The sequence below is a fragment of the Oryctolagus cuniculus genome, chromosome 16 (genome assembly GCF_051225735.1).
Source record: "Oryctolagus cuniculus isolate XC-2025 breed Fujian yellow rabbit chromosome 16, ASM5122573v1, whole genome shotgun sequence".
In the NCBI taxonomy this organism is placed as follows: Eukaryota; Metazoa; Chordata; class Mammalia; order Lagomorpha; family Leporidae; genus Oryctolagus; species Oryctolagus cuniculus.
Genome location: NC_142882.1, coordinates 74,767,218 through 74,795,202, shown reverse-complemented (window position 1 = coordinate 74,795,202; position 27,985 = coordinate 74,767,218). Strand labels below are relative to the sequence as shown.

The following is a 27,985-nucleotide window of genomic DNA, read 5'->3' as shown; positions in this document are numbered from 1 at the left end:
GCCAATCAGCATAGCCATAGTGTTATATGGCTCTATGAGGTTACTTCAAAAAAGTTTTTTTTTTAATTAATTTATTTATTTGCAAGTCAGAGTTACACAGAGAGAGGAAAGGCAGAGAGAGAGAGAGAGGTCTTCCATCTGAAGGTTCACTCCCTAATTGGCCACAACAGCCAGAGCTGCGCCAATCTAAAGCCAGGAGCCAGGAACTTCTTCTGAGTCTCCCACGTGGGTGCAGGGGCTCAAGGACTTGGGCCATCTTCTACTGCTTTCCCAGGCCACTGAAGAGAGCTGGATCGGAAGCAGAGCAGACAGGTCTCAAACCAGTGCCCATATGGGATGCCAGCACTTCAGGCCAGGGTGTTAACCCTCTGTGCCACAGTGCTAGCCCCACTTCAAAAAGTTTACAGAAATGTATATTATGAAAAAAAAAAAAAACAACTATACATATTTTCCAACCATTTTGCTCCTAAATGAGCTAATCATCTAATTCCAATTTCCACAAACTCTTTGCAGTACCTTGTAGATGCTGTGAACGTGAAATAATGCCAGGTAAGCACATGAAGAACAGCGGGCACCATGCTGGCAGAGATGACCTCTCTGAAGAAGCGACACGGCGGCTGTGACTTACTCAGCAGAAGGAATGGGCAACGGAGTGCTCTGGAGGCAAAGAATTCCTGCGTGGGGAACAGCCAAGTGCAGACTCTGTAGCAGGAACATGCTTGGTGTTTAAGAACCAGCAAGCAGGCCAGTAGCTAGAGAAGTATGAACAATGGAGGAAACAGAATTGGTTATAGAGACTAAAGAAGGTTCTAGAAGCCATTCGCCAATTTCCAAGAGGACCACTTTGTATGGTTAAAAGAAAGAGGATTAAAGTCTGATTTCACGAATCACATAGATTATTGCCATGCTAAGAGTCGGGCGTTGGGCGGGGGTCTTTCATTTCAATGCTTAAACAGGGGGGAAAGAATGAGAACAAATCTCATAGGAAATGCATTTAGCAGACAAGGCCTATTAACCACACAGGAGGTGAGCTCCAATTAGAGTCCAATTACTGAAGTTTAGTTGTTCACGTAGGATGGAGGCTGCTGAGTTTCAATTTGGCATTGAGTCCAGTTATTAAAGACTAGTTGCTCAATTAATACAGAAGCAGACCTCCATTAAGACTATGCCAAGTTTTGAGGGATCCCTCCTACAAGGCATCCTCTAGAGAGATCCCTGACCAAAACAGCAGAGATCCACAACAATCAACAAGATCCCACCGTTCTAGGGAGGCGTGCTGGTGCCCGTGGTTAGTGGGACAGGTTTCAGAGAACAGCTCCAAGGCTAGCAGAAAGCAGCCTTGAAACACTCAGCTCTCAAAGTGTCTGCCAACACCTTAGGCATGTATGTATTTTGGAGTCCAATAGTTGAGGCGACTAACTCACATATATGGTTGGCCTAATGTTCCCAGGAGCAGGAGGATTACATTTCGTTTTCTTTTCACAAAACATATGCATGTCGCTCACATAGTAAACTGTGTTTAAAATAATTCAAAGCCACATAGCAAGGACATATGCCATTCACATTTATAAGACCGGCTCCGGCTGCAGTGTGAAGACGTGACCATGGAAGAGCAGGACTGGAATGAGGACAGTGGCGAAGAGGGATGGGCCTGCCAAGAACTCGCATGGTAGAGGCTTGGGCCAGGAACATAGGGTTGGACTTGGTGGCAGGGGCTCGGCTTGCGCATTCGCTTAGAAGGACTTACCTTGGAAAAGGAGAAAATAAGAGAGGTGGAGGATGACACTGGGCTTTTGGCTTGAGTGTGTGAATGGTGGTTATGCAAATACAGAACATGAGGGGAGAAATCTGTGGAGGCTGCTATGGTTTAAACATGCCCCCCAGAGCACATGTACTAGAAAGTCAACTCTCAATACAATAGTGTTGAGGATGTGGTGAGTCCATTAAGAACGAGTTGATGTCATTATTGCAGGAGGTTTGTAATTGCAAGAGAGGGTTTACTGTAAAAGTGACTTTGATCCCCTTCTTTTCTGGACCCTCCCCTCCCTTCCCCTCCCCTCCTTTTCTCTTCTTTCTCTCCCTCCCTTCCTCCCTCTCTCCCTCTCCCTCTCCCCATGCTATATCTGCTAGCATGTTATTATGTAGTAACAAGGCCTTTACCAGATACTGGTCTCCTGATATGGGACTTTCCAGTCTCCATATTTTTTTTAAAAAAGATTTTATTATTATTTTAAAGTCAGAATTACAAAGACAGAGAGGAGAGAGAGAGAGAGAGAGATCTTCCATCCACTGGTTGGTTCACTCCCCAGATGACCACATGGCCAAGGTTGGGCCAGGCCGAAGCCAGGAGTTTCTCCCAGGTCTCCCATGTGGGTGCAGGGGCCCAAGCACTTGAGCCATCTTCTGCTGCTTTTCCCAGGCCAGAGCAGGGAGCTGAATTAGAAGTGCAGCCAAGACTGGAAGTAGTGCCCATATGGAGTGCTGGCATCACAGGTGGCAGCTTGACCTGTTACGCCGCAATACCAGATTTTTGATAAATAAATTTCTTTTTTTTATAAATTACTCAGTCTGGGGTATTCTGTTACAGCAACACAAAAAGGCAACTAGGACAGGGGCTGAAAAAAAAATTTGGCTTTGGTGTGTTAGAATGGACAGGCCCATTAAACACCTAAATGGGGGATTCAGGCAGACAGATGTGGGAGACTAGAAGGTAGGGCAGGGGCAGAGATAAAACTGGGGAGTCCTCAGCATATAAGGAATACACAAGCCCGGGGCTGGGTGAACCCTCCAGGGAGAAGTCCTTGGCTTGAGACGCAGGGCCACCTGCCATAAGACCGAGAAGAAAAGGCGAATGTTAGAGGAGAAAACCAGGGGATTTCCTAGAAGCCAAGGGAGAAGTGGGTGCTGATGGAACAATGAAACAAGGACATAAGCCTCAGCCATTTCAGCTCCTTGCCTGAAAGTAGACAAATTCCCTCTCACCCTTTCCCCTTGCCTTCTTTCAAGAGACCAGCTCAGCCCATCTCACTCCCTGCATTCTTTTCCAAGTGTGAAAGCCCGAGAAAACCTGCATGGAGAAATTCACCAGCGATGACTGCCCCCATCCTCCCTCTGGGCCCTTAGCTCCCACTAAGATGTACAAGACCTACCCAGCCCGCAGGACGACCGTGCCCTCTGCCACGTGTTCCATCTCTGTGTACACTGACAGCTGGCCACTTCTGCAAATTTATTTTTCTTCTTGAATAAATTTGTCTTGGCTTTGAGTTCGTATCCTGTCTTCTCTCTGTCCTGCTCCCCTTTCCCTTACAGGTGCTTAAGAGGGAGCGAGCAATCAACTGTTTGAAAGGCTGCCAGGGGATTATGTGAAAGGAGGGCTTCCCACTACACTTGGCTCTTCTTCCCCATGTTTCTCCCCAGGTATATTTCTCCCTGTTGGCACCGACAGCAAACCTTCCCCAGTGTGGGGAGACTGCTTACTGCCTATTGGATTTTTCCTCTTCTTCCTTATTCACAGAACACCAGTTTTCTCCAGGGCGCTCATGGACCTACCTCTTCTGAAGCTGAAAATAATCAGAGAGCACACATCTAGGCAATGAGATGTAGACAGAAGGCATAGAATGGGGGAATTCTGAAGAGTTCTCCTCCAAGAGGGACTCACTCAGCGGCATAAATGCCTGTTGCTCATCTCCATCTTCCTGCCTGAAACATGGATGCGGTGTTGGAAATCCAACCCGACGATGGAAGGGCTGTGGACACCTTTTGCAGAAGGTTCGTGGCGAATCTAGGAGCAGCCCAGATTACTCGATGACACTCTAGAGGTTCCAAGCCATTCAGGGACTGTTTACCTTGTGACTTCTTTTTCATAAAAAACTTGCATAATATAGATATGTAGGTAGATATTTGTTCAGAACACTGCCACACATTCACTTTCTGTTACAGGCCAACTGAAGCGAACCCTAAGCAGTATGCTAGTTGGGCAGGGTTTGCCTTGGCTCTCCTTACCAAAGCACTCCCTGTCTTCCCAGGAACCAGGTGGGGCTGGAAGCAGCAGGCCATGGTTCCAGATAATACAGTCTATTGATGTGCATTTGGTCAAGTTGCTTGAGCAATCTTCAAGCTTTTCTTTGTCTAAAAAAATAGGTGTGTTAGAAGAGTCAACCTTGACCTTCCTTTATGACTTTACCTTTTTTCTTCTGTCAGTTTCTCTTTGTCTAGCAATGGGAAAACTCCCTCCTGGCCTGGACAGCACCTCTCTTAGATGATCTAATGACTGTCCTTTGTTTTGGACTCCGTGTATTTAATCTGCCTGTTTGATTCATTTATTCCAGGTAATACAATTCTAGTTGGCCATGCACTTGAAACCTTGAACAGAGACCATTTCTGTGAGCTGGTGCTGCAGCCCCCTCAAGAGGCTACCTGCTGGGACCCTGTCTGGACCATGGGTCCCTACTCTGCCCCTACTCAGCCTGAAGAACTCAGCTTCATCCTCGCCCAAACCCCTGACAGCAGCCAGGGTTTCCATAAGCAGAGGGAGGAAACGAGGGAGCCCAGGACTAGAAACAGGCCGGACTGACTCCATCCCACAGCTCCTTGCCAGCACGTACACACTAAACAAAATGGGAGTGTTCTTTCCCGGTAGCATCCATGCATACACCTGTCTTCCTGCTAACTGGACAGGACTCTTGCTTTGGGATTTTCCTCTTTGTCTTCCCCACTTTGGCCATCATGTCCTCCCTAGGCTCTAATATCTCCTAATATCAATGTCTCTAATATCTCCTCTTATCCTCATAATCATAGTGCTATTTCTGCCAAGTGTAATTAACTTATTCCAAAGTTTCTTGCAGGAATGATGTGATCCAGAGTACAGATCCTCATCCCACATCTACACCCCATATTGGCAGGAAGTAGCCAGAAAGAATTTGGCAGGCCATCTCCTTATCTATACTCAGAGTCAGGACTAATGGGACAAGGACAGAAGCCTCAGCCATTTCAGGTTCTTGATTCCCTGCCTTCTTTCAAGAGATCAGTTTCTTCTCACACCCTGTATTATTCCCCACCCCACCCCTTGCATTCTTCCTCAGGTTTGGAAGCCAGTGGGCCAAACAGGAAGAACCAGTATGGAGAAGCTCAACTCCACCTACTGCCCTGACTCCCACCCCTAGCTCCCCTAAGATATAGAAAGGTCCAGCCTGCTGGGGTTGGGGCCTCTGCTGTGTGTTTGGTCCGTGAGCATGGTGGCAGTTGGTCACCTCTGCAGATTTATTTTCTCTGGATAAATTTGGTCTGGCTGTAGATTTGTATTTCTGCCTCCTCTCTGTTCTGCCCCTCTTTCCCTAACACTTTCAGATTTAATTCTTTCTTGGTTATCTGTGAGCTGTTTTGGTTATACTACTTGAAGGAAATGTGAATGCAGTACACCTCTGGGGCCTGGATTAAACCAAGGTTGTGGGAAAGAATCCATGAGCTACAATACAAATAACTCAAACAAAGCCTGAGCTACTGAAATAGAAAGCTTTGTGCTTTAGTGACTGCCTGGTAAGCAAAGCAAACACAAGAGCCAAAATTTCAGTTGCAAAAGAAATTAAGACTTGACGCATTCAAGGGCCTACGTGTGAATTACAAAGTCAGAAACCTCCATCAAAGGTCTAGCTAAGTCAGAGCAGCGTGGGTTTTCAGAAGGCTTTGGCAATGACTGCCAGAGACACTGGTAGAGTCCACCAGCCCTCCAGGGAATGGGCGGGGTCACAGAGGTCAACATCAATGGGATGTAACTTCCTGGCTGAAGACACGTGTGAGGTCAGGGGGGCTGACTTTGGAAGTATGCCTATGTATGGGGTTGAAGTGATGCAACAGAAAAATGAAAAATGTAAGAGTGGGAGAGGGAAAGGTGTTTCCTTTCAAGGTGCCATATACCGCTATGGTCTGGATTTGGTTTATGTGCTGCAGGCTGGCCCCCAATGTAATGGTGTTGGGAGGAGGCAGATCTCTCAGTGGTGTGTCCTAATGTGGAGTAGTTAGATTCTGGGGCTGATGCATGGATTAAGGCTATCTTGAGAGAGTGCTCCAGGTCTCATGGAACTGGATTAGTTCCTGCAAGAATGGGTAGTAACAAAGAGAGTTTGGCTTCCTTGGTTCACTCCTTTGCCTGCGAGCTCTCTCACATGTGCTTCTGCCATGTGATGCCAGCTGCCGTGTTGGGACACAGCTGTTTGGACTTTCTAGCCACCAGAATGGTGAGCCAAGGAAACCTCTTTGAAAAGGAAAACAAACAAACAAAAACCCAGTCTGTGATATTGTGTTATTAGCAACAGAAAACTGGCTAAGACATCTACAAGCACTGACAGTTACAGCATAGAATGTGCCAGGATCAAATGATTTTCTTGTTGGAAACTCTCCCAGGTAATTAGAGAGGCAGAGGGCGGGGCAGCCCCAGCCCAGGGCAGCACTGCTTGAGTGGATGGCAATGCTTACATTTGCATAGCTTAGAAGAGCGCTTAACTTTGATCACCTCCTAGCCTCACAATTACCTCATCAGGCAGGCTGGGCAGGTTCAGGGCCAGCATCTGTCCAACCCTGTCAATCTCACACTTGTGGAAGAGGGGCACCCAAAAGCAGTCAGGGAGGCCATGCCCTCTGAGCTGAGTGACAGCTTTGGTGGAGCCACAGAAGGCCCCCATCGATCTGATCTGTACCACTGAGCTACTGAGCACCAGGCTGCCTGTGGCACCCATCACTTGCCTCTACGGGAGGACGGCCCACACTTCCCTGAAAGATGGGGAATGGCTGAGCTGTAGGCAAATAAAAAGAATGGGACTCAGGAGCACTCTCTGCCTTCCTTCTGTTTGCCTAAAAGCAGAACACAGATTTATAAAAACTCCCCTATCAGAGAGAACAAAGGCCATCCACTCAAGACAGCTTTGCCCCTTATCTGCTGGCAGTGGTACCAGAGGAATTTATATTAACCAGCTTTCCTAAGCAACTTTTATCTGCCATTTGTTTACCTTTCCCCAAGTCGTCACTTACAAGGACTCAAAGTCCTTTTCTTTTGTCTGGTCACTTCCCTGGAAAAACGCACTGCTTTTTGAAGATCATATGTAATGGAACTTAAATTCTCCTCTTTGAACTGCTCATTCTTTGGATAGCTCCACGTACATATGAAATACGTGTATTAATAAACTTCCGTTTGTTTTCCCTGTCTTTTGTCACAGTGGTCTGTTTCCCCTAAGAATCTTCTGGGGAGCTATTATTTTCCCCTACATTTCAAACACTTTTTAAAAATGACGCTTCTGTTTCCTAATGGGTTTGCTTTTGCCATGAGGGTAGGAGTGGTGGTCACTGGGTTCTTTTTATGTCTGGCAAGAGCCTCCCCTGGTTTGTTTCAGCCCCGGGAACTGGGCAGCAGGAGGCTTGCTCTGTGTGGTTGGTGACAATCATTCCTTTTCCCCTGCCCAGAACACTCACAAGAGGGAGGCCCCAGGAGGCAACGTTTTAAAATTCAAAGGCGTGACTGAGCAGGGCTCATGGAAGGACTTCAGACACTGTGGCAAGCAGACGGAATAGATGTTCTAAGACGACACAGGATTTGCCAAGCTCTTCATGTCACAGAACGGCCGCGGCCAGGGCACACTGATACAGCATGCCTAGGCAGTTAAGGTTTAGGTGAGCTGGAATCCTTGGAGCCCTGCAGTGTAACCCTATTTCTTCAACTGTGGGCTTGATATCCCCACCTCCAGGATGCACCTCTCACAGATGGGACCAGCGCACATGCTAAGAGCCCACCTCATTTGGATATCCTATCAAGCAGCATCCCCCGCTGTACAAAAAGGAGTAGAAGGCATTGAGAGAGCTTTCTTTTTACTGTGGACTGCACTTAGAAGTACTGCTCTGAGAGAGAAAGAGAGGTTTTGGTACTTAATTTCAGTTAGAAGGTCATGCATCTCAAGTTGTACTTGTCTCTTCATAAATGTGATGATTTTTAAAAATATGCTATATACCTAAAACCAGGTCAAAGTAGATAGGGACTGGTGTTGTGGCATAGTGGGTAAAACCACCACCTGAAACACTGACATCCTACATGGGCACCAGTTCAAGTCCCAGCTACCCCTCTTCCAATCCAGCTCCCTGCTAACATGCCTGGGGAAGCAGCATAAGACGGACCAAGTGCTTGAGTTCCTGCACACATGTGGGAGAGCCAGATGAAGCTCCCGGCTCCTGGCTTTGGATTGCCTAGCTCCAGCCACTGCAGCCATTTGGGGAGTGAACCAGTGGATGGAAGATCTCTCTCTCTCTTTCTCTGTCTCTCCCTCTCTCTGTAAACTCTGCCTTTCAAAATAAATCTTTAAAAAAAGTAGATAGGAAACATTCAAAGCCAGAAAACATGGCAATAACCCAGAAATTATAGAACTGATTGTACTAGTTAGCTCTTTACTTGACCAATAAAAATTGCCTTTTAATTTAAGCACTTTCATACTTTGGCAAATAAAAACTACTATAATGACATTTGAAAAAACAAAAGAAATACTGCTCTTGTTTCTGCTTACAGGTACTGTTCTCATTTTCTGTCTTGTTCATAGATAACCCTCTGGCCGACTCATTATGGGCATTTGTTTCTGTGGGGCAGCCTATACTCACATGTGAATGTACGTTTCTTGCCTCACTGTTAAATAGATTCTATTCCTATTTGCACACAATACTAGTCTCCACTTAGTATTTCTATTTATGGCAGAGACAAGAACCTGCATCAGCAATTAATATATTCATTGCCCATATCAACACTACCCCCAAAATATGACCCCCTGGAAAAAACAAATGAAATGGGAAAGTTGCCTCTCACATTTCCTGCCCCCACCCTCTGCTTTTCTCCCCTGAAGCAGGTCATAAAACCTCTGAAACATTTGCTCACCTGCCCAAGGAGTGAGTTATAAGCCCTCATGTGAGAGCTGCCCTCCGTATAACCAGAGGAAAGGAGCCAAGGACACAGGGACACCCAGAAAAGTCTTGCTGCCTTTCACTCGGTGTGCTGAGTCCTAGGGCTGCTCACCACTAGCGACTCCTTAGAAACCCTGTAAGAAGGACTGCTCAACCTTCTTCCTCTAGGTCTTCATTTCCTGATGAAGGCCTCCTTCTCAGTGAAAACGTCTCTTGAATAAATGTGTATGCTTTTCTTGTGCTAAATTGTCTTTTCTCATCAAGGCCTCAGCTATGAACTTGAACGTGTAGAGAATAACGATCTTTTTCCTTCACACAGGACCTTGGAACCTACCTCCTGTATGATCAAAATCTGCAATGTCTGCAGCTGCCATCCCTGGTTTGGGTCAAGGGACAAGAGGCATGAGAGAGAACTATGGCCACGCGGTGGGGTGGATGGGGTGAATGGATTAACGATGGCCACGCAGTGGGGAGGATGGGGTGAATGGGTTGATGTGGCAATGACTGGGAATCCCTTCAATGATGCGTACAGCTGTGGGGCCTGTTCCTTCTCTCACCCTCTCCTCCCAACCCTGCTTTCCTGAAAACTTTTCCATTCATCCATTCAAACAATACAACTTCACTGGAGCACCCATTATGCACAAGACAGTGTGCTAGGTCCTGGAGAGAGAGTGAGCATGACATCCAAGGCACCTGCTCTCAGACGAGGCAAGAAAAAGTGAACCAACAAACGATGTGGCAGGTGAATCTAAACAGAGAGGTCACAGCAGGCCATCACCCTGGAGCAGGGACTTGAGAGATCAAGATCAAATGAGCTGTTGTCCAGAACTGGGAAGAGCCTTCCGGGAAGAGGGAAGAGCAAGTGCAAACCATGAGCTGGAGGCCGGAAAGGATGCCAGTGTGGCCGGCAGTGAGGGGACGCAGAGGAGGAGAGCTGTGGGAGACGCAGGTGGCAGCAGGAGCCACGTCAGGCTGGGCACTGCCCTGTAGGTTTCATGAGAGGCCACTGAGAGCTCACTGTGGGAGGGTGGCTCAGTGCCATTCAGCTGAACAAAGACTAAGGCACAGCCATGGGACAATGTACGAGCAGACTCCAAAAGTTCATGGAAAACAGAATTAGAAGATACATGTATTTGATGGAAAAAATTATAAAATGCATGAGAAGAATGTTAAGAAGTTCACAGAAATTGTATATCATGAACAAACTGCATGGATTCCAACGTTTTGTGCCAAAATAAATGCCTCTTAATTTGCATGAACCTTTTGAATTATGCTTATGTTGTGTGTTGCAAGGAGGAAGCTTGATGGCGACTGTGAGGAGCAGAGGAGTTCCTGTCCCAGCCTCGTTCTGCAGGATTTCCACAGATGAGGCGGGAAGCAAAGCGTGGGGAAGCACACACTGTAGTTTCCTCACCCAGAACTCTCCCCAGTCCCAAAGACCTGGGTGGTGTTTTCTCTTCCTCTGTGGCCGTCTGTGTCTGTTTTGCAGGGGGCACATGGCCATGGTCTGCGCAGTGCTGATCACGTGGCTACATCTGCTGCCACCTGGACACGTGGGCTTCCCTGCTCCCAATGCTCCCCTGTGCTCCAGCTCCTGCAAAGCTGGTTCAGGGAAGAAGAGAACAGGATGGCTCTCATCCCACAGTCCAAGAAATTTTGCTTGACCCATGTAATATTTGTCAAATTATGAATTTTTTTTTGCCTGTGCTTTTGGGGATCAAATCCAAACACTCTATGCCCAAACCAATGTTGTGAAGCACTTTCCTTATGTTTTCTTCAAACATAAGAGTCAACCTACAGAATGGAAGGATATATGTGCAAACTATTAAGAATTAAAAAAAAAACAGCAAAAAATCTGATTTAAAATTATGCTAATAATCTGATAGACATTTCTCAAAAGAATGACAAATTTACATAGACAAAAACACTCGATATCCCTAATCAGAGAAATGAAAAGTCAAAATCACAAAAAGATATCACCTCATCCCAGTTAGAATGGCTGTTATCAAAAACACAAAAAATAGCAAATGCCTGCAAGGATGCAGAGAAAAAGGAACTCCCCTATGGTGTTGATGGGAATGTAAATTAGTACAGCCATTATGTAAAACAGCTTTGAGATTCCTCAGAAAACAGTAGAACCACTACATCATCCAGCAGTCCCACCACTAGGAATCAGTATGTCAAAGAACTATCTGCACTCCCATGCTTATCGCAGCATGATTCATGATAGCCAAGAGATGAATCGGCCTACGTGCCCATCCTCAGAGGGATGGATAAGGAAAATGTGGTGTATATACACTATGGAATACTATTTAAATGTGGAACAAATGAATTCAGTCGTTTGAGGCAACATGGATGGAACTGGATAACTTCTGTTAAGAGAAATGGGCCAGGCACAGAAAGACAAATGCCACATATTCTCACTTATGTGTGGAAGCTCAACAAGTTGACTTAACAGAGAGAGAGAGAGTAGAACACAGGTTCTGGATACTGGGAAGGGAAGATGGAGAGAGGACAGTTAATGGGTTTGGGGTACTGTACAATGAAGGAATAACTTCTACTATTCTATAGTACAGCAGGTAACTGTGGTTGACAATAATTGATTAAATATTTCGAAATGGCTACTTGAGAGAATTTCAAATGTTCCCAACACAAATGACAAATGTTTGAGGTAATGAATATGGTAATTACCCTGATCTGATCAATACACATGATATGTGAACACATGTTTTAATATCATACTCCATGCCTTAAAGAAAAGTAATTGTGTGCCAATTAAATATTTTAAGTGTTAGGAAGAAAAGAAGGTCTTGGCCTCCATCCAGCATGGGTATGAAGGTCACTAGTGGTTGCCACACAGCATACAGGTAATTCAGTGTTCTGCCAACAGGTTGCTTTGCACCTGTTCCTTTGGCTCCAACCAAGCCACCTCCTACTTTCTTCTAACAACCAAAACGCCGGCGTTACCTCAGCAACAATTGTGTTGCCCTCACACAGTCCCATCCTGCTCTCAATCTGACCCAATGCGATTCTGACCTTAGCCTTTATGGACCTGACTTTTGTCCCCGGTGAGGACCATCTGCGGATGGCGTTGCTAAGAATATGAACAACAACTTCTCCCTTTGGCCCTGGACTTGCTCTGCCACCAGTGAGCTACAGGCAGCCCCAGCTCTCCCTGACCGTGTTCTCATGGGGAAAGATCTCTGCTCAGTGGAGGGGGCCCCTCCCTCAGCAATCTATCAGACCTGAAGTTGCTTTTGCCTTTTCTCCCAGGAGTCTGAGAATGTTCTTATAGAAACCGGACTCACAGCCGGCTCTGTTATTCTAGAATTCCCAAGGCAGACATGAAACTTAGATCTAAGCTATGCCCTTCATTTCATACATATAAAAATTACATGTTGTTGCTGAAGACCTCTGGCTTGTAAAAGCAGTCACATTTCTTCAATCATTTTTCAAATACTACTAATTGCGTTAACTTTTCAACCTGAACAAAAAGCAGTTCCCACTCAGCCAGAGAAAGAAATGAGAAGGGCCAGCATTGCGGTACACCTGCCACACCAGCTTCCCACAAGAGTGCTGGTTTGAATCCTGGCCACTCCACTTCCAATCCAGCCCCCTGCTAATGTGCCTGGGAAGGCAGGGGAAGGTGGCTCATTTACATAGGACCCTGCCACTCATGTGGGAGACCCAGATGGAGTTCTGAGCTCCTGGCTTTAGCCTGTCCCAGCCCTGGCCATTGTGGCCATTTGAGAAGTACACAGTGGATAAAAGATCTCTGTCTCTCCCTCTCTGTGTCACTCTGCCTTTCAAATAAATAAATATATATAGAAAATGGAAAATAAGAAAGGAATGAATAGACAGTGCCGCATCTGGGCCATCAGTGCATCTCCTGTCTTGAATGACAGCGTCTCTGGTCTGCTCTCCCCCTGGCTATCCGGCCATCCTAGCCTTGACCATGCTGGGATGGAAGCAGGCCCTGGGCAGAGAGACCCTTTCTCCTCACTGTCTGCCCTCCCTGGGGATTACTGTCGTGAGTTACACCAGCGAGCCTCTTCCTTGTTATCTAAGTCTAATAATTTGATTTACAAGAACCAGATACAGCAGAAGCAAGCATGAATGTCTTGCTAATTACATGGGCAATGGTTAGCAGACTTTCCTACACGTGGGGGAGAATAGAAATTATGACCCCAACAGGTTAGACCTCCACAGGGAGCAAGAGGAAGCAGGGAAGCATGAGGGGACTTCAGAGAGTTCATGGAGAATGTAACTCAAAGATAAATCTATTGTAGTGCAACAGTTCTTCAAATCCATGCCTGGTTTTTCATAATATGTATTTCCTGTGAGCTCTTTGAAGTCCTCTCAGAGTTTTTGGTTTGGCTCTTAGGAGTGTTAAAGAACACGATGTTTATGATCTTGTAATTGGCAGGGACATGAGGGAAATGAATGGGACAACCAGAGCTGACATTAAACCAAACTCAAAATCCACCAAAGAAACACGGATGGGGCCAGGGTTGTGGTGCAGCAGGTTAAGCTGCTGCCTGTGATGCCAGCATCCCACATGGGCGCCAGTTTGTGGCCCAGCTGCTCCACTGTCATTCCAGCTCCCTGATAATGATCCGGGACAAGCAGTGGAATGTGGCCCAAGTCTTTGGGTCCCCATCACCCTGTGGGAGACCTGGATGAAGCTCCTGACAATGTCCTGGCTCAACACTGGTTGTTGTGGCCATCTGGGGAGTGAACCAGCTGACGGAAGATCTCTCTCTCTCTCTCTCTGGAACTCTTTGAAATAAAGAACTAAGTCTCTTTAAACAAATTAGGAAAATAAAAAAAGAAACATGGATGGCATTTTGCCAAAGAAAGAGTTTGAGGATATTGCTTAAGCGTGATGTTGCACAGACGCTCGGTGTGTTAGGAATCACTCTGTTCTTTCGCTTTTGGGTCACTGAAGGCACTGCCTGTGAGTGGCAGTGAGGTGCACACATGAAGGGCACTGAGCCAAGGCAGGAAGACCTGGAGTTTGCACCAGGGAAGGACAAAGACCTGGGGCTGGGCAGCGTTCCGTGCAGCGGTCAATCAACAAAACCAGTGCGAGACTCACGCTGAGTACTGCTTCAAACAGGGGAACACTGCTAACCTTGTGATCCCCGGGGACCAGACCTGGTGTGGTACCATGGCTTCTCAGGGCACAGGCAGCCCACTCCCCCGCTGAGCAGGCGTTTGCTGCCCACCCTGCATCCAGGTGGGAAGGGCAAAACAGTGGTCACCTTGCTTACCTCCACCGACTGTCTCAACACCTACTCAGTCACTGGGTTCTGTTCTGAGATAGATCCATTGCCCTAGCAACGCTGACCAATGGTTACCTTCTAACCTAATCCTGAAGAGAGATGGAGGAGCCAGTGTTGTGGCCCGGTGGGTTAAGCCACTGCTTGGGATGCCGCATCTCCCATCGGAGTGCCATTTGTAGTCCTGTCTGCTCCACTTCTGACCCAGCCTCCTGCTGATGAACCTGGAAAGGCAGTGGATGACGGCCCCAGTGCTTGGGCCCCTGCTACCCATGTGGGAGACCTGGATGGAGTTCTCGGCTCCTGGCTTCAGCCAGACTAGACCTGACTGATGTCATTTGGGGGAGCCAACCAGTAGATGGCAAGTTTCTCTGTCTCTCTCTTTCTCTGTCACTCTGCCTTTCAAATAAATAAATACTTCTTTTTTTAAAAAAAAAAGTTCTGGAATGACAGCTGAATTAGAAGAAACTGCATTGTGAAAATTACAGCTGAGACTCAGTAGTATGTAAAGGAGAACTGGTGTTTTACGAGCACTAGTCAATGATGACTGTAAAACAACGCTCAGAGTGCAATGCCTGGAAGTGGATGGACGGCCTAATCAAACTTGCCCTGGGGCTGTCTAAATTACAACCTGCTTCCAGAGAACAGTGGACTGGATAGGGCCTATCGGGACCTTGAGATTGTGAGACACAGTTTGGTCATGTGGATTTAAAATTCTAACACACTTGAGTGTAGATCATGCTCTAGGCCTAGGGGTCACACTCGAGAGACCCCTTGAACGCCCTTCAGTTCCAGCTCCACTTTCTGAGCTGCTCTGTGAATAACCCCCGAGCAGCATTGCAAGTAGCTACAGCTGTGCCCGCCTCCTGGTTCTAGCCCATTTCCCCTATGAAACCAGCTGAGGTTCTGTTTCAGGAATCTGACTGCCCGGAGCCCACCAGCTTCACAGGTGTGACTCAGAGCTGAGCTGCCCTCCCCCCCCCCCCCCCCCCCCCGGCACCTGCAACCTGGGAGCAGCCCAGAGCCAGAGGCTATAATTGCAGTTTCTTCACCATCAGACTCTGAGGCCAGAACCAGACAACTAGTGGGTCATTTACCCCATTTCCAAACACCCAGAGCAGAAACTTGGTAGCGAGAGCTGTTTTTAGGTAGTAATCTTACCATATAGCTAGCTGTGTGACTAGATAGATCAACTCATCAAAGTCCCTGGCTAAATGACTGGGCAAAGCATCCTACCTCCAGGAACTGAGGTCTGCACTCTGCAAAATGAAGGCCTTGACTCAGCTACTTGGTCAGCTGCATCCCGTATGAGAGTGCTAGTTCAAGTCCTAGCTCCTCCGCTTCCCAGCCTGCTGCCTGCTAGCGTACCTGGAAGACAGCAGATGATGGCCCTGGTGGTTGGGTCCCCGCCACCCACATGGAAGACCCAGATGGAGATCCAAGCTCCCGGCTGCAGCCTGGCCCAGCTCTCACTACTGCAGCCATCTGGGGAGAGAACCAGCAGATGGAAGGTTTCTCTCTCTCCCTGTTTGTGTGTCTGTTTGCTCTGCCTTTCAAATAAATAACTCTTTTCATTGTTGTTGTTGTTAAACAGTCTAGGTCTGTTTCATTTAGATATGCCTAAGATATTTCCCCAATGTTTCCATTAAGTCATTCTTGGATTTATAAAGATACTATTTGAGGGCCGGCGCCGTGGCTCAATAGGCTAATCCTCCGCCTGCAGCGCCAGCATCCTGGGTTTTAGTCCCGGTCAGGGTGCCGGATTCTGGCCCGGTTGCTCCTCTTCCAGTCCATCTTTCTGCTGTGGCCTAGGAGTGCAGTGGAGGATGGCCCAGGTCCTTGGGCTCTGCACCCCCATGGGAGACCAGGAGAAGCACCTGGCTTCTGGCTTCAGATCAGCGCGGTGCGCCAGCCGCAGCGGCCATTGGGGGGGGGGTGAACCAACGACAAAGGAAGACCTTTATCTCTGTCTCTCTCTCACTGTCCACTCTGTCAAAAAAATTTTAAAAATAAAAAAGATGCTATTTGATATAGTATCCTTTTTGTATTTCCTTAATAATAGGCAATATTTTTGCTTCATAAAACTCCAAATACTATTTGTTTTACGTTAGAATGAAATTTCAGAACTGGATGAAAAAGCTAAGATTGTAAGAAACTTCATTTACCTAGTAGGTATCATTCCCCAGCATGGATCTGCTGTCCACATGTGGGTTTCATCTGGACTCCTTTTGTAGGTAGTGTGCTTTTATAGCGAGGGTATAAGCTCTTCAACTTGTTTTTCAGTTCCAGTAAGAGGTAATTCAGCACTCTAAAGAGTCAGCATTCAATAGGAAATTAGTTATTGACTCCATCTAGATGGCTGGGGAGGATGAAGGACACTGTTATTTGCCTCTCAGATCTGATGCCACTTTTGCCTTGCTAGCTAATCAGTCAATAACCCAAGCACATGCCGGTGTCACCTTCCCCTTGAAGAATATCTGTGGCTGAAAATGAGGCCCGAGTGATCAGACTAGAAAAATGTTCACGTGTGTTCCCTTAGGCGGAGCAAATGTCCAGGTGTCTCCTCTATTTCCCTGCAGGACTCCTTGTTAAAGTGTTAACATTTCTGGGGCAGAGGGTGCAGCATTGCCGCGGCACTGGTATCCCCTGTGGACGTCGGTTCCAGTCCTGACTGCTCCTCTTCCAATCTAGCACCCTGCTAATGTGCCTTGGAAAGCAGTGGAAGATGGCCAAAGTGCTTGAGCCCCTGCACCACATGGAAGACCCGGAAGAAGCTCCTGGTTCCTGGCTTCGGATCTGCCCAACTCCGGCCATTGCAGCCATTTGGGGAGTGAACCAGCAGATGGAAGTGCCTGCGCTCTCTCACTCTGTCGCTCTCTCGCTCTCTAACTCTACATTTCAAATAAATAAATCTTTTTTTAAAAAAAGCGTCAACATTTCAATAGTAGCAAGAACAGCCAACACACTCATTGTCAGTTCCCAATTACATTGATGTTCTCAAACAAGGTAAATGTTACTTTATATATCAGTGTTTTCCAAAGCAACTAAACCAGTAGGATGGAAAGAGAAAGAGACTGATTTGAAGGCGTAGCTCACCGGTTGGGGTAAGCTTGAAGTCTGCGGGGTGGAGAGCCTCCCAGGGAAGAGCTGATGGTGCCGCTCATGTCCAGAGGCAGCCAGAGGCACAGCCCCTGCTTCCGCACAGGGCGTCAGGTGTTGCTCGTAAGGCTTCCACACTGTTCGGATGAGGCCCAGCCCGGTAGAAGACAATGTGCTCTACTCAGTCTACTCGCTTAAGTATTAATCCCACGTGTCTTCAAAACGCCTTTACAGCCACACCTCCACTGGCATTTGACCCAACAAGTGGGCACTGAAGCCGGGGCAAGGTGACCCAAAACTCAGCCTCGCACAAATAAAAGCAGAAAAAAGGGATTTTCGACCATGCACACGGTCCTCTGAAAATTCTGATTTCCTTCACTATTTGAAATGTTCGGCAATGGACAAGGACTTCTCACGTGCATGATTTTTCTAATTTTCGAAAACACTTTCTCTGATGTTTTACTCCCTTGTCCCTGGGAATTCTGCCTGGGTGTTTGTTCATGCTCTCCATCACTGTTCTACACTGGGGCCCAGGATACACAGAAGCAAGCCGTGATTCTGGCTCTGAAGGAGCCTACCATGTGTAAGAGAAGAACATGCAAGCTATTGGATTGCAGTGAGTTTGCGGCTCGGGGTGCACCAGGACAGCAGGCAACACAAAGCCGAGAAGTAAATTAGCAGAGTGATGCGGGTGTGCACCAGCCCTGTCTGTTTTCCCCGTGCAGTTCACTTCTCATTACACAATGGCTGGCCGTTTGATTTCCCCTGGAGCTGAGTCTGAGGGCTGTGACCAAGGAGGGCTGGTAAACATCACCCCACCCCCACCCACTGCCTCAACACTCTCAGCTGAATAAATTTAGCCTCCGCAAAGCAAGCTGCCGAGAAAACGAAATTAATTCCAGTGGAGTTTCTCTTCATTTCTGCTTACAACTTTCCATTCCCTTCCAATCTGATGTTGAAATGGGCTCTGCAGAGTCCTATCGGCAGCGGATGGGGCTGTGTGTGGGGATGAAGCGGACAAGACAGCTGTCTCGTGTCCCAGAGACCACGGCAAAACCTCCGTCTCGCAGCAGCCGGGGGATTTTATCATGCAGCTCGGGCTCGGGCTCCTTAGAGCGACGGATTCGTTACACGAGCCCGGACTTTTAATGAACGAAGCCTCCAACCTCCAGCCCACGCCAGCAGGCAGTGGATTCTAGGAACGGGCACGCCCGCAAATGCACCTCCTGGAATTCGGAGCGCGGGGCAGAGGTTCCAGCGGACTCCACACCTCTCTTCGACGTTAGCATTAGGGAGGGGACAGAGGAGCTGGGGGTGGCCCGAGGGGAGGGGCGGAGACCCGGAAGAAGCGGAAGAATCCAGTTCTAGACCCGCAGAGAGCATCTTCGTTTTCTGTACCTGAATTCCAGAAATCCGGGGGCGTGAAGAGAGCGGTCATTGTTTTTGCCCCTTCCAGGTCTGGGGTGGGGGGTCCCGTCACCGACTCAAAGGCCCCCCCACTTCTCTTTCCACGCTTTCTACTTTGCTCCCAGACACAAGCCGCATTCATGGTCTGTGACCAGGACACAGAGGTTTAGAAATCTTGGACTCTGCCCAAAGTGTGAAGGGCTCTGGGTTTTAGATGGTGCCAGACGTGTCTGTAACTGCTCTCTGAGGAACTGGGGGAGGCAAACATAATGGAGTTTCTCAATTATCCTCCTCACATGCTTAAAATTCCAGGGCACTATTAGATCCCAGAATGGTTCCAAGTTACAGTTCCAGGGAAAATGGAATTATTAAAAAGCAAAGCCTGAGGCATATAGCATTTAATAAAGCTAAAAAACAGCCTCAGATTCTGCAAGTGGAGGAAAAATGGTTATTTCTGCTTTTAAAAATGGTCTTCAGGCATTCCTTATGCATCCTGAAATTAAAAGCTTTATTCCATTTAAATGACTTCTGCATATTAACCGTTAGTGTGAAATGTGCCTCCAGAGAGAATTTTGGGCTTCTTTCCCTATGTTTTCTTCTCTCAGCTCCCCAGAGGAATTGCATGAGCTCAGGTCTTTAAAAAAATGACTGATGTTAAATTTCAGTCTCTCCTATTCTTTAGGACCCAAATAAAACATAGCTGATCAGGCACAGCACGTGGGAATCATAACTGCTGCTTCCGGAGCCTTGAAGCAGAGCAAGGGGACTCGGCAGATGATGCCAGTGCCTGCAGCCCTCATTGAGTGACAGCTGAGGCATCCGTCCACAACAGGGGCAGACCTGGGCACCACATCCGGCTATGAGCTGGTACGCACCACGTGCTCTAGCTAGGGCATGATAGAACCACTGTATTCAGGGCGGGGGAGGGGGTTGTTGTTGTGGTTTTTTTTTTTTTTTTTTTTTGAAAGACCAACAGAGGTTTCCCACCTGCTGGCTCATTTCCCAAATGCCTAGAGCCAACAGGGCTGAGCGACACAGAAATCAGTGCCTGGAACTCCATCCCGGTCTCCCATGTGGGTGGCAAGCATCCAAGGACTGAGCCAGCACCTGCTGCCTACTGGGTGCACGTGAAGAGGAAGCTGGAATCGGGCGTGGAGCTGGGACTAGGACTCGACTCTCAAGAGGCTTCTTAACCATCATGCCAACCGCCCACTTCCCCAAACATAGCTGTAGGGTGGATTTAAAATCACTTTGCAAATAGTCGAACCATCTCTGAGTCAAGGTAACCTTGCACAGCCACTGTGAGCAGGCTGGGTTGCTGTACGAGAGCATTGCAAGTGCAGGACCATTTCACTTCCCAGACACTGCTTGGTGCTCGGCCTTCCACGGAGCTGCAGGGAAATGCTCCAGGAAGCAGCACAAGCAGTTGGGTTTAAACCATAAGAAGAAAAGAAAGGTGAAGTGAAGAAATTGAGGTGGAGAAAAAATAGAAGTGGTAAGAAGAAGGTGAGAGACAGACAGGAGAGAGAAGAAAAAAATAATTTTTGGAGGACCCGTTCTTGCTAGAGATATAAATTGCCTGCAAAACCTGCTTCCACCATTTATAGATTCCTGGCAGCAAGTCAGGAAATGCAAGCGTCTGAGCTAAGGAACGAGCAGTGCATCCTAATCCCGATTTAATCTCCTAGTCATGCTTTAGTCAAGTTGCTACCTTTCTGTGTATTTTTCCTTCATAATCCCAGGGTAGCTAGTATTTGCCAAGTAGAATGAAAGTAAAGACTGGGATTTGATGGCTAGTTATAATTACTAGCCAAGGGCCAGCACCATGGCTCACTTGGTTAATCCTCCGCCTGTGGTGCCGGCATCCCATATGGGTGCTGGGTTCTAATCCCTGTTGCTCCTCTTCCAGTCCAGCTCTCTGCTGTGGCCCAGGAAGGCAGTGGAGGATGGTCCAGGTGCTTGGGTCCTGCACCCACATGGGAAACCAGGAGAAAACACCTGGCTCCTGGCTTCGGATAGGCACAGCGCTGGCCGTAGTGGCCATTTGGGGAGTGAACCAACGTTCTTAATGAACGTTGGAATGATGATAAATCCACATCTGTCTCACTTGAACCTTGTTCCATTCATTCTTTTTTTTTTTTTTTTTTTTTGACAGGCAGAGTGGACAGTGAGAGAGAGAGACAGAGAGAGAAAGGTCTTCCTTTGCCGTTGGTTCACCCTCCAATGGCCGCCGCTGCAGCCGGCGCACCACGCTGATCCGATGGCAGGAGCCAGGATCCAGGTGCTTTTCCTGGTCTCCCATGGGGTGCAGGGCCCAAGCACCTGGGCCATCCTCCACTGCACTCCCTGGCCATAGCAGAGAGCTGGCCTGGAAGAGGGGCAACCGGGACAGAATCCGGTGCCCCAACCGGGACTAGAACCCGGTGTGCCGGCGCCGCAAGGTGGAGGATTAGCCTATTGAGCCACGGCGCCGGCTTCCATTCATTCTTAATGCGGTTTCACCTCTTTGGATAAGGTGGTTACTTCTGTTAAATGTGCTCTTCAGATACACATACGTGTTGACATCTCTAATCCGAAAATCCAAAATCCAACATGCTCCAAAATATGAAGATTTTTGAATGCCAACATGACATCACAAGTGGAAAATTCCACACCTAAACTCTTGACAGCTCACAGTCAAAACACAGATGCACTCCAAACATCATACAGACTGATCTGCAGGGTATGTATGTAGTGTACAGGATGCACCTGAATTCCAGGTTTCACAGATTCAGATCCTACCCCCAAGATACCTCATTTTGTATATGCAAATACTCCAAAAATGTGAAAAAAAAACCCAAAATGCAAAATGCTTCTGTCCTCAAGCTTTTCTGGTATGGTAACCTTGCAACAATAAATAAAGTAATGGAACAGGTTAGAGACCCCGGAAACATAACCACCACGTCTGCTCACCTGACTTGTGACAAAGGTGACAGTGCAGCACAGTGGGGAAGAGGATGATCACTACCACAACAGGGCCTCAGTGAACTGAGAGCCATGTAGCAGAAACGCCTTCCTCTCTACAACATACCTCAAGGGTGATTCCAAATGGATTGAAGATTTAAACATGGTATACAAGTGTCTGACTTGATTTTTGCCCTGTATTGCTAGAACAAGGCCAGCACTGTGGTGCAGTGGCTTAAGCCTCCCCTTGTGGTACTGGCATCCTGTATCAGAATGCTGGTTCCAGTCCCACATGCTCTTCTTCCAACTTCCAATCCAGCTCCTCACTCATGTACTTGGGAAAGCAGCAGAAGATGGCACAAGTACTTGGGCCCTTGCCACAGGTGTGGGAGTTGCTGGCTCCTGGCTTTGGCCTGGCCTAACCCTGGCTGTTGCAGCCTTTTGGGGAGTATACTAACAGGTGGAAGATATTCTCTCTCTCTCTCTCTCTCTCTCTCTCTCGGAGATGAGGTTGGGACTATGGTGCTTTTCCAGTTCATGCCTTTTGCCCATCCCCCCATATCTCTGTGCTCCCATCTCTCTATCTATGCTAACTGGTGTCATGGTAACTGACAGGCTCACCTGCTTGGCCAGCTGCCCACAAATCTGTTACCTAATGGATCGGCTCTGGACCGCTTTTGTCTTTAGTAAACTCATACGCAAGCTAGGCATGGCTGCCTGTGCTTGGATGTGGACATGTTCACGGTTGCCTTTATAGTTAGTTTGTGGCGGAGTGGCTGTGTGTGTATGTAGATGTGTATGTGTGTGTGTGTGTGTGTGTGTGTGTGTCTGGCTGTTGCCATGGACACAAAGGCAGCTATCTTCTGTGGTCTCTCCACTGTTCCTTGTGCCTTTCTCACTGCCACTGTGAGTAAAGGAGATGTAAGCCCTTAACTCAAGTTGTTCTCGACCTGTCCAGAATCCAGCTCTGGTTGTCCTGGGCCCTAAGCCTCGGGCAGGGCATGCACTCTCCCTCTCTCTCTGTCACACTGCCTTCCAAATAAATAAATCTTAAAAAAAATGTTAAAGGCTCAGTGTATGATTTGGCATATAATAGGCATTCACTTGGTTTATGCTATTACTGTTATTACTGCAACATGGGCTCACTTGGTATACCTTACTACCATCATTAACTACTCAGAGTGAAGGCCTGGGACCCTCAGGTTTTGAATTTATGTCCCATGGCCAGCTTATGTGTCTCAGGTTTTTGGTTTGGAAAACATGGTAACCATAGTGATGAGGCACTAGGAAGGCAAATTTGTGGAACAGAATTCAAAATCCGTGATTTAGTGACGGGAGAGTCACATTCATGTTCCCAGCATTTCAGTCTTACCTGACTTTGGCTCAAAGAGCAACACAGAGGGCCTTGTGACCACAGGTCCCTGGACCCCAGTCCTGCTTCAGCTTGAGTGGCTGCCACTTCCAGGGAAAACACCCCCGGAATGCTGGCCTCCTGGGCGCACAGTTCCCCTTTTCCTGTCCAGTCCCCCACTCTCAAAGCCTTGCTTTAAACTTGGCCAAAGCCTGAGGGGCAGAGACTCCTCTGAAGTAATAAATGCAGGTGTCCCACTGTCTGAACACCAATGCGTGTTCTAATTCTCTCTTATCCACTCCCAAGACACTGGTTCTTGGACTTAATCCTTTCATTTCCCAATTGTCACCACTGTTCTGGGCTGCATTGTGTCCCTCCAAAATGCATATGGTCGAAAGTCTTAACTGCCAGGCCCTTAAACATGACTGTGTGTGGAAACAGAGCCCTTCGGGAGGTTAATTAAGATAGAACGAAGGCGCGGGTATTTGATGCAGCAGCTCAGCTGCCTCTTGGGATGCCCGCCTCCCACACGAGGGCGCCTACGTTGGGTCCCAGCTCCACCTCTGCTTCCAGCTTGCTGCTGCTGAGCACCCTGGGAGGCGGCAGAGGATGACTGAGTATGTGAGTCCCTGCCACCCATGTGGGGCACTAGATGGAGCTGCAAGCTCCTGGCTTCAATGAGGTCCGGCCTTAGCTATAGAGGGCGTTTGGGGAATGAACCGACGGATGGAAGATCCCACCACCACCACCTCCCGCCCTTTCTCTCTGCCTTTCAAATAGAATAAAAATACATTTCAAAAAATATTTAATGAAAGACACACTTAAAGATAAAATGAAGTCACGTGGGTGGGTCTTCCTCCATTGTGACTGGTGTCCAAGAAGAGGGTGTTAGCACACAGCTACCGCGCATGTGCAGAGAGGGAGGACCGTGGGAGGACACAGAAGGCAGCCATCTGCCAGGCAAGGAGGGAAGCTGGAGAGGAAGCCAGACTGGCTGACACCTTGATTTTGAACTTCTTAGAGCAGGTCTAGGAAACGAATTCATGCCACCTTCCATTTTTGCTTCTCTGTCAGTCTGCTGGGTATTCCACGAGCCACCCACCACTCTTTCTCCTTTGTTACTCCACTGTCCTGCCAGCCCACTGGCCCAGCCAAGTTTCACCCTTAGATGAACAGTCTAGTTCATCCACGCCTGCAAAGCAGCAGCTGAATGTGGCTGGGGAACACAGCAGCAGCCTGCTAACTGACCGAACCTTAAAGTCGTCTTCAGCATCTCATCCAAACCTATTTCCCTGGCTAGGATGGTGTCTGTATTCATAGACATCCAACCCTTCCAACTCTCCTCTCACCCTTGACAATGTACGTGCCTCTTTCTTCTCAGTGAAAAGGAACCAATTTATTCAACATCCCACTACCCAGTCAACGCATGTCTCTGCCCTGCACCCAACTGTCCCCCTTCCCACCTGTTGTAATGGAAGCGGTGAACTCCAGCTAACTCCCATTTGTGCTGTGGATCGCAGGTTCTCCCTCCACGTCAGAAACTTCCTTCTTTCAGAGATCTCTCTCATATCATCAACCTGCCCCTCTAGACGACTCCCTTCCAGCATCATTTAATCACAAGCAAGTCTGTTAACACTAAAAACAAAACAACTGTAAAAAATCAGACTTCATTTCATGTAGTCAATTGATTGCAAAAGGTAGACCCAATTTTTTATTCCTACTGATGCACTGTACAATGAAACCTTGGAGTTACCCCTATGGAAAGGTCAATCTCTTCCCCAATACCTTGAACTTGGGTGCTTTGTGACAGACAGCGTGGCAGGTCAGCTCATGATTAGGACTCAACAGACCTTGCGGAACATGGCTCTCAGAGCTCTGCCATGGCCACGTGAACCATGTTGCCGGATGATGAGAGACATTTGCCCCAGTCACCTCTATCAGTCCAGACAACAGAAAATCAACTTTCAAAACTGTGAGCAGGATCCTCTTACCTAAGCCAGTCAGCAAGTGACCACAGATGCACAGGTGAGCCCAGTGAAGCTCAGATCAAAACATCTGACTCGGAGGCAGCATTGCTAAGCTGCTGCCTGCAGTGCTGGCATCCCACATGGGTGCTGGTTCGAGTCCCAGCTATTCCATTTCCAATCCAGCTCCCTGTTAATGCACCTGGGAAAGCAGTAAAAGATGGCCCAACTCAACTCCTTAGGCCCCTGCACCCAGCTGGAGACCTGGCCCAGCCCCAGCTGTTGTGGCCATCTGTGCTGTGAACTAGCAGATGGAAGACCTCTCTCTCTCTCTCTCTCTCCCTCCCTCCCTCCCTCCCTCTCTGCAACCCTCTGCCCCCATAACTCTGCCTTTCAAATAAATAAAAAATCTGACTCAGTCATAGATACTTATTATCCTAAATGCTTATTGCTTGAAACCAGAGTTTTAGGGTTGCTTGGTATTTAGCAATACTTAACCAATACACTCCAGGTCCCCTTTTAGCTACTACTCAGTCTTTTTCCTCTTACTTTAAAGCCAAATTTCTTCAAAGAACACACTGACTGCACTTGCTATCTCCCCTTCCTTTCTTCCAATTCACTCCCTGGGCCCCTCAGTCTTGCACCAGCCCTGACACTTCTCTGAGATGCTTTTACCAAGATCTCCATGACTATCCTATTGTTCAGGTCAATGGACAATTTTGGTACAAAGGTATAAATCTGGGCAAATATTTTTTTGGTAGAGTTAGAGAGGAGGAGAGTTTGGGGGTGGGTGGGAATCTTCTATCTGCTTGTTCGCTCCCCAAATGGCCGCGACAGCCAAGACTGGACCAGGTCACAGGAGCCTGGAGCTTCATCTGGATCTCCCACATGGGTGACAGGGTCCCAGATACTTGGGCCATCTTCCACTGCTTTTTCCCAGGCCATTAGCAAGGAGCTGGATTGGAAGTGGAGCATCAGGGACATGAACCAGCACCCATATGGGATGCTGGTATGGCAGGTGGTAGCTTTACCTGCTATGCCACAATGCAGACAGACCTAGACTTCAAATTTAAAAAAAAAAAAAATTTAAACTTCAGAGGCAGAGTGACACACATAGAGGAGGGAAGGAAGAAGGGAGAGAGAGAGTGAGCAAGAGAGCACAAAATCCCATTCACTGGTTCTGTCCCCAAAAGCTTGCAAGAGCTGGGCCTGGCCCAAGGCAAAGTCAGGAACAGGAACTGCAAACCAGGCCTCTCACACAGGTGCCAGGAACCCAACTACTTGGCCCATCACTTCTGACTTTCGGGGTCTGCTTTAGTCTGAAGCCAGAAGCAGCAGTGGCACTGGTCTAGAGCCCAGGCTCTCGGGTGTGGGAGACAGGCATTCCAGCCAGGGCCTCCACCCACGCAGGCCAAACGGCCACCCCCAAACTCACCAGGTTTTATATCCTGTTCCAAAAAGGGCAGAGTCCTGTAACATACTTCTGTTTGACTAAATACTGACTCTGAATGGTTAATTCTTTGCAATCCCTTATTTCTCATTAGCTAATTTTAAGAAAATCTTTTTTTTAAGATTTAAAAAGATCTTTTAAGACATGTATTCTACTTTCTTCAAGAAATGAGTTGCTTTTCAACACAAACATTTGCCCTGATAACATAGATAAAAGTCCCTGATTTTATCTTTTTAAAAGAATTTATTTGTTTAAAAGGCAGAATGGGGAGGTGGAAAAAGAGAAAGAGAGAGAGACAGGGAGAGACAGACAGAGACAGAGACAGAGAGAATCTTCCATCCCCTGGTTTATTCCACAAATGGTTACAAGAGCCAGGTCTGGGCCAGGCGGAAGCCAGGAGCCAGGAACTCCATCTGGATATCCCACATGAGCGACAGGGACCTAAGTACTTGGACCATTATCCACTACCTTCCCAGGCACAGTAGCAGGGAGCTGGATCGGAAGTAGAGCAGCCTGGACTTGAACGGCAGCTCCAATATGGGATGCAGGTGCTGCCAGTGGCAAGTTAACCACTGCACCACAATGCCAGTCACAACTCCAATTTTAAGTAAGCTCAGAAATTTTTTGACTAATAAATCTGAATCTACACTCATGAAAGAACTCTTCTAGAAAAATATACATTCTTGCTAAAATGAAGAAAATTTAGAGAATCAAAAAGCCCTATTAGAGGCTGTACAATGTTGTTTGAATTGGAAAGAAAAATTATTTTCCACTGTGGAAGTGGATACTAAATAAAACATACAGAATGTTCTGGAAATACACTCAAGTTTTTCAGATATGTTCATGTTTATTCTGTAGTTGATGGTTCAGGAAATCAAATGGTATCACTAAATTTCCTGTAATAGTTGATTTGGGAGGCTTTTCTCAAAATAAATTAATGAAAAATCTATTCTTTTTGAGAGCTCATTTAAGCTGAGTGTAAAACAGAAATTACAAAGGAGGGGTAGTATTTGGACTGCTAAAATGGGTTTAGGAGGGATATCCATGAAACTAACAGATCTGGGGGAAGGCAGATAACAAATGTATCAGGGGCAAAACTTTCCTTCTCTTTGTGCCAAATTTCCAATTAAAATTATTTGCCAGAGCCTCCTGATAGTGGAAATATAAATGTTATCCATAGGGTTCAGTTTAAAAGCATTATTATCTCATGATATTTAAATTTGTTTTCTTTATCAGATGAGATAAAACAGTCACACTATTTCAGCAGAAATGAATTAAGAAAATGTCTCCGGGGAGCTGCTTCCTTCTACCAAGTTGCTTTCCCCATAGTGGATAGGTCTTGATAAAAATGAATCATAATGTGCACACTAGCCAAAAACAAAACACCAGCCAGTGTGAGGTGCACCACCCTGTCCTCCCTGAGTGTGATGCATGAACCCCCGTTTGAAACACCTGCTTACGGCCTCCTTTAAGGGGGCACAGCGCCCTTTGTTTCCCCAGTGAGTGGCATTAATAACTGCAAGCTTCTAAAGGACCAGAACATAGCTGTTTCTTACATCTA

The 27,985-nt window shown here is 47.4% G+C and overlaps 1 long non-coding RNA gene across 5 annotated transcripts; it reads right to left on the bottom strand.

The window, feature by feature from the left end:
- Positions 1-55: 55 nt before the first annotated feature.
- Positions 56-18,973, bottom strand: LOC149121821 (uncharacterized). 5 transcript variants are annotated; one of them, XR_016222705.1, is made up of 4 exons: positions 17,307-18,973; positions 16,376-16,518; positions 517-752; positions 58-288 (listed from the first exon to the last, which is right to left on the bottom strand). It is a non-coding gene; the product is annotated as an uncharacterized LOC149121821 (long non-coding RNA). The 5 variants fall into 5 exon arrangements; XR_016222707.1 differs by lacking the exon at positions 16,376-16,518 and having other exon boundaries at positions 56-288; positions 629-752; positions 17,307-18,623; XR_016222703.1 differs by lacking the exon at positions 16,376-16,518 and having other exon boundaries at positions 59-288; positions 17,307-18,154.
- Between the last annotated feature and the right edge of the window lie 9,012 nt (positions 18,974-27,985).